The sequence below is a fragment of the Euleptes europaea genome, chromosome 15, assembly GCF_029931775.1.
Source record: "Euleptes europaea isolate rEulEur1 chromosome 15, rEulEur1.hap1, whole genome shotgun sequence".
Taxonomy (NCBI): Eukaryota; Metazoa; Chordata; class Lepidosauria; order Squamata; family Sphaerodactylidae; genus Euleptes; species Euleptes europaea.
The window spans coordinates 32,442,198-32,454,851 of record NC_079326.1 but is presented as its reverse complement, the minus strand read 5'-3'; the positions used below and the strand labels follow the sequence as shown (position 1 = coordinate 32,454,851).

Here is a 12,654-nt window from a genome sequence, read left to right as displayed (position 1 = left end):
CAACTTTTCATGCCTTCATAATAAACAACTTAGTGCCCATCCCTGACAGGGGGGGGAAGCTCCTTAGGAGCTGGCGTGACCCCATGCCGGCATAGGTGCCGCCTTATGAACACATGAACACATGAAGCTGCCTTATACTGAATCAGACCCTTGGTCCATCACAGTCAGTATGGTCTACTCAGACTGGCAGCTGCTCTCCAGGGTCTCAGGCAGAGGTCTTTCACACAGGGCCGGATTTAGGTTTGGTGAGGTCCTAAGCTATTGAAGGTAATGGGGCCCTTTATATGTCCAGCTGTCCTTTGTCAACAACAAATTGGCACTGTTTTTTGTGTTGAATATATGCTATATGGTAATTTATGGACCTAATAGGTATGTATGCCAATAAAGGTCTTGAATTGAATTGACCTAATAGGTATCTAAGAGCCCCGTGGCGCAGAGTGTTAAGCTGCAGTACTGCAGTCAAAAACTCTGCTCACGACCTGAGTTCGATCCCAACGGAAGTTGGTTTCAGGTGGCCGGCTCAAGGTTGACTCAGCCTTCCATCCTTCCGAGGTCGGTAAAATGAATACCCAGCTTGCTGGGGGTAAAGGGAAGATGACTGGGGAAGGCACTGGCAAACCACCCCGCAAACAAAGTCTGCCTTGGAAACGTCGGGATGTGATGTCACCCCATGGGTCAGAAATGACCCGGTGCTTGCACAGGGGACCTTTACCTTTAATAGGTATCTAAAGCCATTTGCACATAACAAAATATGTATTTTATCAGGCTAGCAGGCGGGGCCCATTACTTACATCATAGGAGCCTACACAACACAAAACACTGTTGCTGTATGTAGGTTTTATTGTGTTTGTTTTTTATCTTATATTTTGGAAATGTACATTCAGGTTTTTTTCCTTTAAATTTTTTGGGGGGGCCCAAGAGAGTGGGGCCCTAAGCTATAGCTTGTTTAGCGTATACTTAAATCCAGCACTGCTTTCACATCACCTTCTTGCCTAGTCCCTCTAACTGGAGATGCTGGAGATTGAACCTGGGACCTTCTGTATGCCAAGCAGAGGCTCTACCACTGAGCTACAGCCCCTCACAGATAAGGTGCCACCTTCACCGGTGCAGGGGCAAACTTTAGGCAGCTTCCACAGCCCTTTCGCCCCAGGAACACCCCCTTGAGCAGCAGTGGGGCTGCGCAACCTTTTTCGGTGGTGCAGCCTCACTGTTCTGTATGGGGCATTTACCTTTCATTTTAATTTTAGAATTATCTAATAGGTTTTTTTTTCCTTTCCTTTTATCCCTTAGAAGCTCCTTGATCAATTGATCTTGAGCAGCATATATCTAGTGTTGGAGGGATATAAGGACTGAAACAAATCTTGCCACTGACAATGTAGCCTTGGGGTAATAGGTTTTTTTTAGCATCTGTGGCAGCCGGGAAGCCTCAGAGGAGGTGGCACAGCTGTGCGGCTCCTGGCTGCCGTGTATTCACCATCCCCCTTCAGCAATGGGCTGAGAGACTACTTTATTTGGCCTTACCATTAGAACATCCATTCATGTAGATTGGCAAGAAGAAGGAATGGCGCTCTGGCATGAAAACCCTCCTCACTGAAGGTGAGATTCTTGGAGCGGGCCTTGATTCACCATTATCAGAGATTAGATTGGTATCAACAAGGTGCAGGGCCTTTTCAGCCACAGCATTCTCATCATAGATTTCCCTGTTTCAGGAAGCCCTTAAAATCAGCTCTGTTTTTTTTCCCCCCCCTTTGGAAAGTCAATGAAAACTTTCTTGTCCACACCAACCTTCTGGGAACAATGAGCAATGTCTTAGTTGTTCAGCCAGCTGATTTGTGCCTCTGATGCGTTGCGATAGCTTTTATGTTGGTTTCCTACTGTTTTGGTTTCGGTATGTTTTTATTCTTTGTTGTTGTTCAGCCACCCTGAGGATCTCGCAGAGCATGTTTGGCAGGATACAAACTGCAAAGTTAATACAACTGTTTAAAATGGAAAGAAATAAAGAAAAAGAACTAACTAACTGATGAATGCTGTTTCTTGCCACTGCCTCTCCTAGCCATTGGCAGGCCTCATGCAACTAGATCACTGCTGCTCTATCTTTAGAAATAATTTCAAATCAGTTTCCGTTCCTTTTATTGGGCTGGATCCAAACCTGTATTGTGAAAACAGAAAAACATTATATTTGCAGAAGATGGAGGGTGATCGTCAGTGACCGCCATTCCCACTGAAGCCATTTGTCCCCTGACCCTCAGGAGACATAGCTCTTTCGGCATGGGTTTTTTTCATTGGTTCTGGCCCCATAATGGTTCGGTTTATCCCATGATTTCCACATACCTTTTTCTGCCTTTAGTGTTCACTGTTCCCCCTCCTCCCAGGGAGTTGGCTCCTTTGAGACTACTTTTACCCAGATCTTTTCCTGGAAGCTGATTTTAAGTCAGCTTTTTCCTCCAGATCATTTATAAAAATATTGAAAAGAACCGGGCCCAGAACCGAGCTCTGTGGTACCCCACTGGACACCTTTTTCCATTCAGATGAAATGCCATTGACAACTGCACTTTGACTGCAGTTCATAGTCCTCTAGTTTACCCATCAGAACATCATGGGGAACCCTGTCAAAAGATTTACTGAAATCCAGGTAAACAACAGTATTCCCTTGATCCAGTAAGCTCATCACTCGGTCAAAAAGGAAATGAGGTTGGTCTGGCAGGACCTGTTGGAGACAAATCCGTGCTGACTTCCCTGGATCCCCAAGTTGTCCTTCAAATGCCTGCAGATTGATCTCTTTAAAATGTGCTCCAGTATCTTCCCTGGGACAGAGGTTAAACTGACTGGCCTGTAGTTCCCTGGTTCATCCTTCCTCCCTTTTTTGAAAATTGGGGTAACATTCACCCTTTTCCAGTCTTGTGGCATGTCTCCTGTCCTCCAAGAGGTCTCAAAGGTGATGGGCAAAGGCTCTTCAAGCTCTTTAGAAAGTTCTTTGAGCACTCTCGGGTGTGTACCGTCTGGCCTGGGGAATTTGTACTCATCCAATGCAGCCAGGTGCTTCTCAACTACCTCTCTGTTCATGTCAACCAGCAGCCCAGATGCCTTGCCTTGCCTACTACTATCTCAAGATGAGCCTGTTCTCTTCTTCAGGGTAAAAACTGAGGCAAAATACACATTGAGCCTTTCTGCTTTCTCTCTGTCTGCTGTCAGAGTTTCTCCATTTTGACCCAACAGTGGGCTTATGGCCTCTTTTACCTTGCATTTACTCCTCACATATCTGAAGAAACTTTTCTTCTTGTAACAAGCCTCCCTGCCAGCCTCAGCTCACCGTGAGCTTCGGCCTCTCTGATGACTGACCTACAGTGCCTAACAACCCGCAGATACTCTTCTTTAGACGTAAGCCCTTTTTTCCATTTCTTGAACATTTCCTTTTTCTCCCTTAGCTCATCATGGAGTTCTCGGTTCATCCACATTGACTTCTTACATCCCCTGCCATATGTCCTTCTTGTTGGAATAGTGATGGCTTGAGCTTGTAAGAGCTCTTGTTTTAGTAGAACCCACCCTTCACTAGCTCTTTTCCCTTCCAGTAACCTTGCTCATGGAATGACTCTCATCATGCCTGAGTTTATAAAAGTCTGCCCTACTAAAATTTAACAGACATGTGTGGCTACAAACTTCCTGAAACTCAAGCATGCAGAAAAGGCCATATACAATTGCAGTATGAGGAGGGAGATAGAAAAGATCCATTCTGCATTCTTTACTATTCCTCTTTTAATTCATCTGTGCTGTAAGTTATGTCTTCACAAAAGCAACATAGATTAGTATGCAGCATCCATAACATAACATGAAAAGTCAGTGTACTTATTGTATTGTACATTTAAATAACCTAGGTCTGATTTATTAGTATGGAGAATACAGTTTCTGGTCTGCAGACCCATTATTTAAGGTATTAGCAATCCCATGCTGTACTATTCAGTTTCTACTGTTCTTTTTCTGTTTCATTTATGGGTTTGTATTAATGTGTTGATCCATATAACACAGACTCATAGGCCAACATTTGAGAAATTCAGACTTTTTAATTAGAGATTTTTTAAAAAATTAAAAACTATCTTACAGCTGTCAAAAACTAATAATTGGTAGATTGCATTGCTTTCAGATGTACCTGCTAAAGAATTTCAGTAAGAATGTACCATCAGTCATGTATATTTGATTTTCACTGACTAATGTTAAAAATTGCCTCTCAGTGTGACACAAAGGATGTGAGACCTGGGAATAATTTCAGGGTATTTCCCATAGAGTTATATTTATAATGCAGAAAATATTGCAGTCATTTTTCTTTTTATTGTTTATTTTTTGGCAAAAAAGTGAACTCCAAAAAAGTCCAAGCGAGTTCTTTGACTTTTGAAATAAAAGAACTTTCTGGTACAAAGGCTTTTTCTGCCCTATGTACTCTTTGTGTATTTCTGGGTTGTTGTTTTTTAATCCCTCATTTTCATATACATGCTTTGATGAGCAGCCCATTCCTGAATGGGGAGGCTGGAGCCGCATACGAGCCAGTGTGGCCCCTACGCCAGTGTCCATGTTACTGTCGCATGCAAAGGGCCATGAACACCAGGGTAGGGCAACTTAATGTCGGCTCCCCTGGATGCCAACAGCAACGCGGGGCTCTGCCACTGCCTCCCAGTGGCATTTTTCCAGTGTATCTCCACACACCGGCATCAGGGGGCAGAGCTGCCTTTAGGCAGCTTCCTAAGCTCTTTCAAGCCAGGAATGCACTATTTTGCAGGCGTTCAGTTATACCTGAAAAATTGTGGTGCAGCCCTGTGGAACTCTATGGGGAGTTCCACGGTTTTCCCCCAAAAAGTGCTTTTTAATGTTTTTTCCCCGGCTTGCTGCACTGGAGCAGCTGTTCCATCTCCATGCACTGCCTAACCACCACCATCCTTCAGGAATGGGCTGTTAGTCTTTGGCTGCCTCTTAGTCCAACTAAATCATATTGCAATAGAGTATATTGGAAGTTCATTATTATGGAGTATATTGGAAGTTCATTACATTTCACTGAACAGTATCTTATTGAACTTCCCCATGTCCTTATTTTTTAAATTTATGGTGCTCATTCATTAATATAAGTAGAAAATTTTGAAAACAAAACCATATTTTAATACTTAAGCCACTTTCTTATAAGCAGGTCGAGTGAAGCTAAGATAATTGTTCTGGAGGGAAAAAACTCGGCTGTCATTTCTCAAAATTAAAGTGTTTCAGATTTTTTTGGCGATGGACCAGAACTGGGAAGGAGCATGAGAGGGGCTTGAGTATGAAGGACTTATTCATTATGGCGGAGAAGCGTGTGGTTTTCTTTCTTCACTAACAGGTATATTTTATATCTGTATATTGCTAGAAATGTTATAAAACTTTTAGTAAGAACACCTTGTGGCTCAGGCCAAACCAGTTGCGTCAATATATCTGTTTATGGACAATGATACAGAATTGCCACAACAGCAGTATAACACCATGATTTTCATCACTGAGTGCCCTATCTCAACATTTATCTCATCGTAGGTTTGGGCTGTTAACATCCCTGCTCTCTGTGTCACTTCCCGTAGAGGTGAGGTGGGTAGCAGCTAGAGACTGGTCTCGTTCATTAACAATACCTCTCCTTTAAAATGGCCTCCCTTTTGAGGCTCACTTGATGCCTCGCTTACTGTCCTTCAGGTGCAAGTCCGGATCATTTCTCTTTACCCAGGCTTTTAACTGAAGGGGTTGGATCAAAAGCTGTATGTGTGGAACTCTGCTTGCTTTTCCGTATCTTACTTCTTGCTGCAGCAATCTACATTCCCTTTAAAAGGGGATGGGCTTTATGATTTACAGTTATGGTTGCCAGGTCCCTCTTTGTCACTGGTGTGAGGTTTTTGGGGCAGAGCCTGAAGTGGGTGGGGTTTGGGGAGGGGAGGGACATCAAGGCCATAGAGTCCAGTTGCCAAAGCGGCCATTTTCTCCAGGTGATCTGATCTCTATCAACTGGAGATAAGTTGTAATAGCAGGAGATCTTCAGCTAGTACCTGGAGGTTGGCAAGCCTACTATTTCCAGTTTCCAGTAAGTGAAATATATATTCTTGCTGTGTGATATATATTTCTGCTGTATAATAGCTTGTATTTGGAGAGTTACATGACTGCTCTTGCCAGAGACCTTTTTTTTCAATATGAAAATAATACATTTTCAGATAATGCAGTACATATTTATGAAGAACGTTTTGCCAGGTTTTTCAAACAGACTGAAAGTGACTTTGCAATAAATAATGCATATGCACTGCATTAACAAAATATCTGTTTTTCTAGCCAGAGTTATACTAAGAGTAATGGGAAACGATCTTGTAATTTGGTGTAGACTGCAAATCCTTGGGGGTGCTATATGTTTTTGTGTTTTCCACCTTTTCTCTTTGTAACCCTAGTGTATTTGCCCTTTCCTATTATCAGTTGATTGCTTAACAACCCAAATTTACTAAGGTGGCTTTTTAATAGATGGAGGTCCTATTAGTAAAAAAAAAAAAAAATTGGCAAACCATTTTTCTGGGCTATAATAAATGTTGGCACTGTGCCTTCTTCTAAGGACCAAACTAAGTGAGATGCAGGAAGATCCATGGTTCAGCATATTATTGCTAATGTGCCTTCAGGGGCCTCAACTCCGACTGGGGCAGCTGTGTAAGGCAGTATTTAACTATTTGCCTTTACACCATTTTTATAACTTGATAGTGCAATTAGCCTTGCTGGGGGAAACCTACAATTTGACTGTACTGTAGCCTATCTGTTGCTTTGGCGCTCCCTCTGAGGTTGTAGAAACAGTATAGGGGGAAATAGCTATCTCTCCTCTTCATACTCTATCCCTGATGCAAACACAAACACCATACATGATTTTTAAAAGTGCTGAAGATCCAATCAGGCATCTTCCAGTCTTGTCTAGTTTTACCTTGATGTGCTGAAAATACTGTCAGGATGATCTGATGTTCCCTATGCTTTGGCACAGCACAGAAAGGTTCTATGCAGACATTTATGGAAATCCAATTGTTACACCGCAGTCCACATCATTTCATTGCAATCCTAAGCAGAGTTGACTTGAACTGACTTAGAAGGGTATAACTCTGTTTAGGACTGCCCTGTTTGTAACAGTCAAAGCCACCAACTGCAAGAAAGAGAAGGGTGCAATGAATTGCAACTTGTACTTCTTAGAATGATTACCAAGAAAACTCATTATTCCTTGGTTAGTGTAGCACTGAGTGTTATGGTAAAGTAGCTGATTAAATAACCTGGAACTCTTCTAACAATGCTATATTTCCCAATAATCATTGCCAATAAACAATAATATCTTTAACAATATATGAGATGTGCATTAATGTAATTATAAACTGTGAGATCAGTGGTTACATAGTAACTTTATTTTTAAAACAATAAAAATATAATTGTGTTTCTTAGGATTTTGGGATTTTGCAGACTGTATTATTTCCCTGCCTTATATCTGCAAATGTAAACAGATAACTATTGAAAGGGAAATTCCAAAAGAAGAGAAACATCATGGAGTATGTCCCAAAGGAAGGCTGCACTTTGCATTCAAAGTATTGTTGCTTGTTTTTAAACTTTCTAAAAGGTACAAATATATCTTTTATTAACTGAGATATTCTCAGAAAGGGAAGGAAAAGTAAGATGCCCCTCACAAGTCCTTGAAGGTTCCTTACCTTGAGGCCTGTCCCAATGGCAAGCACAATACTATCGGGCCATAGTTTTCCTAGGTAGAGGCTGCTAGAGAGGGAGAGGGAAAGCTGAAGACAGAGGGGCACATAAATGTAGGTTGGCTGTTGGGCGGGAAGGAGAGAAGGAGGCAGAAAAAGGAACAGACTATGGGGGCTTTCAGGAAAGGGAAAGAGGAAATAGTGGGGGAGTGGGATCTGAGATACTTCCCGCAAGTCCTTGATATAATACTATTTCCTCTTTCTTGCCTACCACTTCAGTTGCAATACTCTGGCTCCTGGGGTAAGTTTTGTCTGACAAAAAGATATCTAATAAAATTCTTAATTAGAAAGATAGAAATAACCAAGGTGTACTTTGCAGGACTGACCCTAGTCTGGACAGGAAGGTTTTTTCTTTTATAGGCAAGCCAGGATGTAGGTGGCATAAGTCAATATAGTGGAACACAAAGGTTAAGAGGATGAACAGAGACTGGCTCTCTGTTCCCGCCCCGGCAGCCAAAATCCGCCCTTCCCTTTACTTCTTTGAAGGTGGGATGGGGCGGTCTAGTACCAAATACAGCTGGCATAGCCAGGGACCCTTTGACTAGCCTGCTAATATGTATGTATGTATGTATTCATTTATACTCCGCCTTTCTACCCAATGGACACCCAAAGCAACTTATATCATTCTCCTCTCCTCTCTATTTTATCCTCACAACAACTCTGTGAGCTAGGTTATGCTGAACGTGTGTGACTGGTGCAAGGCCACCCTGCAAATGTCCGTGGCAGCATGGGGTTCGAACCTGGGTCTCCCAAATCCTAGTCCGACACTCTAACCTCTACATCATGCTGGCTTTCATGCTTTCAGCAGGGCCGGATTTTGGTTTGATGAGGCCCTAAGCTATTGAAGGTAATGGGGCCTTTTATATGTCCAGCTGTCCTTTGTCAACAACAAATTGTCGCTGTTTTTTGTGTTGAATATATGCTATATGGTAATTTATGGACCTAATAGGTATCTAAAGCCATTTGCACATAACAAAATATGTATTTTATCAAAGTAATTGTTGAACTGAAATACAATTATTTTAGGGAGCAGGCTAGCAGGCGGGGCCCATTACTTACATCACAGGAACCTATACAACACAAAACACTGTTGCTGTATGTAGGTTTTATTTTATTCGTTTTTTATCTTATATTTTGGAAATGTACATCGTTTTTTTTTTCCTTTAAATTTTTGGGGGGGCCCCAAGAGAGTGGGGCCCTAAGCTATAGCTTGTTTAGCTTATACGTCAATCCGGCACTGGCTTTCAGTAGCCTTTTTCTGCTTTCCTGCATAAATTGCCTATGGGAAAATATGGGCACTGTTGCATCTAAAGTGTAGCACTGGTGTTTTATCTAGCTGCAAATACACTGACTGTGGAACTCCTTTCTTCACAAACCAAAGTCATAACAGATGAGAAAGCACAGATAGTCCCATTATCCCATACATTCAGGAATAATATCACAGTTGTGTGAACAGTCTCCATGTTCCAGGAACGTAAATAGATATCTTCTTTGGGTGTTATTTTAGGAGTAACATAAAACCATTCATGTGAAGTTGCTACTGGCACCTTCTTGTAGCAGGCAGATTTCGTAATACAAAATATTGGATTTCCAATGCTGAAACCAGTGCAGTTAGAGGTTCACAAGTGAACATCTACATTTTTTTTCTGCCTTGACTCCTTGAAATTTGCAATTGTGCATAGACTTCTTGTTTCTGTAATGTCCTCACAACCTTATAAGGTAAACCAAAGTGAGAGATATTGGCTGGTCCAAGGTCACCGAGTGAGTTTCATGGCTGCGGTGGGATTCATCTAACATGCTATTTACACCACACTGGCTCTCTTGAAGAGAGATACAAGAGCAACTTTATCTTTGGGTGGTTTCACTTTTGCTCACTCCCGTCAATATGTATCTGTAGCTCATTTTACCTTGTTCCAAGAAGGTACCCTCCATTTTGAGGAAATCTGTGCAGCATCATGTGATAGCAACTGAGGATAGCAACTGAGGAATGGTAGCGGCAGAGTTCTGCTGGAGGAAGAATATAATTTCTTTCCCGCCCCCTAGAAAATTCTGAAAAACTTAAAATGAAAACGCTTGTGGTGAAGAACACTTTTTACTGTTTCTTTCAGGTTCCAGCCTGCTAACTATTAAAAATGAATATGAAAATGAGTTTCATATGGCAGAATTACATTCTTTTTGGCCTTCCATGCATGGGAAAAAAGGGAGGGAGTGCACAAGTCCCATTCTTACAAAGGCCCATTCTTACCAGAAACAAACCAGAGTTTGTATGAGATACCTAAATACACTCGATGGTTTTCAACCTTTGCTAGGTACTAGGGTTGCCAGCTCCAGGTTGGGGAATACCTGGATATTTTGGGGGCGGAGCCTGAGGAGGGCAGGGTTTGGGGAAGGGAGGGACTTCAATGCCACAGAGTCCAATGGGCAAAGCGGCCATTTTCTCCAGGGGAACTGATTTCTATCGGCTAGAGATCAGTTGTAATAGCAGGCGATCTCTAGCCACCACCTAGAGGTTGGCAACCCTACTAGGTACTGATCACAGCGAAAGTCACCCACAGCCTGACTTCCTTGTTAAATATCTAACCTGAGCAATTCTTGGGGTCTTAGTACCATTGCAATGTAAAGAACTGGCAATTTCCCCTAGCAAATTCATAAGAAAAACCCATTTCCCTTTCTTTTAAGAAAGTAAAAGACATTTTCCAGTTTCAGCTTTTAACCAGAATTTTTTTTGTCTTTTTGTATTAGCACATCCTCCTTGAATCAAAATAATATGTATGTAAGAGTTATGTTTTTATGAGTTTGTCATTTTATAACAAGAACAATGCGCTATCGATACTTTTTCTGACTCACTCCCCATGGCTGTCTGGCGTTTTAAATTCATCCTGCTCCAGAAGAGTTCCCTTCATACTGCTGAAGAGCAAAGGCTTATTCATAAATTGATGGAGATATTTCTATTAGTGCTGCTCCGGCACAAAAGTCTGCGGCTTTTAGTTAAGCCATAGCTTTCGTTATGAGGGCTTTTGGTCCTGTACTTTCCAAAGGAGAACATTGTGCCTAATAGTGCGAAAAATGACCTGTTAAAATGTGCTGAGCTGAAAACACTTGATTTCCACAGTAACCTTTAATCAAGCCACCAAGGTTTTCTTTCTAATTACATAACCTGTGAAATGGGCTGTTAGCACATCCTGCCATCACAGGGGTTCAGTGTCATTTCTTTGGCAATAGCCAAAAATAATTCCTAACAGCAGGCCAACTTCGAGGGGTTCTGTGTGAATTCTAGATTAACAAGCAAGTCACACATCAAGTGGTAGCAATATACTATGAATATCCATTGTTGCTAAGAAGCTGGGTGAGTCCCAGCCCCAATTTACCTTCCCAGCTGGCTTAATCTCCTTTTCCCCCTTCCAGATTTCTCTTTGGTTGTTACTTCTGGCCATTGCCTCATCTGCATCTAGGGTTGCCAGCTGTGGGTGGGAAATACCTGGAGATTTTGGCGGTGCAGCCTGAGGAGGTCGGGGTTTGGAGTGGGGAGGGACTTCAATACCATAGAGTCTAATTGTCAAAGTGGCCATTATCTCCTTTTGAACTGATCTCGATCGGCTGGAGATCAGTTGTAATAGCAGGAGATCTCCAGCCACCACCTGGAGTTTGGCAACCCTATCTGCACCTTTTCTCGGGCCCAGCATTTTCCATATTGTCCTATTCATCTGTAGCCCTTCCTAGTGACAATATTTGCAAAATGGCCACCAAAGCATAGAAACAGTTGAAATAGAGATGATGGAGAGCTGAAAGCTGGTGTATACTGTAGCCTTTAATTCCCTTCTCAGTTGGCTTTGCCTCTTGTTTGTTTCATTTGGTCCTTACTTTCTATAAGTTAGTCACCTTTTTCTGGTTGGTGCCTAGGCTTCAATTGCATCATTGCCTACCTTAGCAGGTGGTCTCAGAATTTTTGAATATGCAAATAGGGCATAGAAATAAGAGCAAGAGAAATGATTAGGCTACTGGCTTGTGTTGCCACAGTTACCCTTCAATTTGTATGGGGGAACGTCTGTGTTCCTGCCATGTTATGGTGGTGATGAGTGCTTTTAAGAGCTTTCCCTCACAGCTGTTACCTTCCTGTCCTTCTGAGCTTTCTGGGCTCTTTTTAAGGGGAGGGTGGAGGAAGTGACCCAGGCCTCATATATCTACTTATCTGTTGATACAGTTTTATCCCACCATCACTTCATTTCTCTCACCCCTTTTTGACCTTAGAAGAATGTAATGAGATAGATTAGGCAAAAGGAGAGTGACTGACTGAAGTTCACTCAGTGAGCTTCAGGGCTTAATGGGAATTGGAACACAGATATCCCATGTCCAAGTCCAACACCCTATCTTCTGCACCACAAGGGAGGCACACTAGAACTGACAAAAATATTATGACCTGTTAGTGTAACTCCAGGACCATGAATGATTTCAGTGTTTGGGTTTCCCATGTGCTCCACTACCTGCTCTTACTGTCCAATGTGATTTGCAAGTTTAATCAAACCTTTAACTCCTTTCCTTATCTTCTTCCCCAGACAGACCAATAGGTTGGTGATAGGTTGTTTCACACTCCTGTCTTGTCTCCCATACTGTTCCTGGGATCCACTGACTTGAAGAGCAAAGAAGTATAAAGTGGGGAGGGGGCCAGGAAGTCACCTTCCTGATCCATGATTCAACTCACACTAATTAGAATCCAAGTCATAGAAGTGTTTTGAAAAAATTAGGGGTGGATCCCACCAACTGAAGGTCACTCAGTTCCTTATTACATCTCTACTCCCCATAGCTGTTCTTCGTACAGCCTCCATGACTCCCAGCATAGCCTTTTTGGTAGAAGGAGCCTTTGGTAGTTTGTCTCCTTTTATGTCTTTTTTTT

General features: G+C 42.2%; 1 pseudogene; it reads left to right on the top strand.

The window, feature by feature from the left end:
• LOC130487676 (secretory phospholipase A2 receptor-like) overlaps positions 1-9,886 on the top strand; it is a 56,205-nt pseudogene extending 46,319 nt beyond the window's left edge.
• The last annotated feature ends 2,768 nt before the right edge of the window (positions 9,887-12,654 follow it).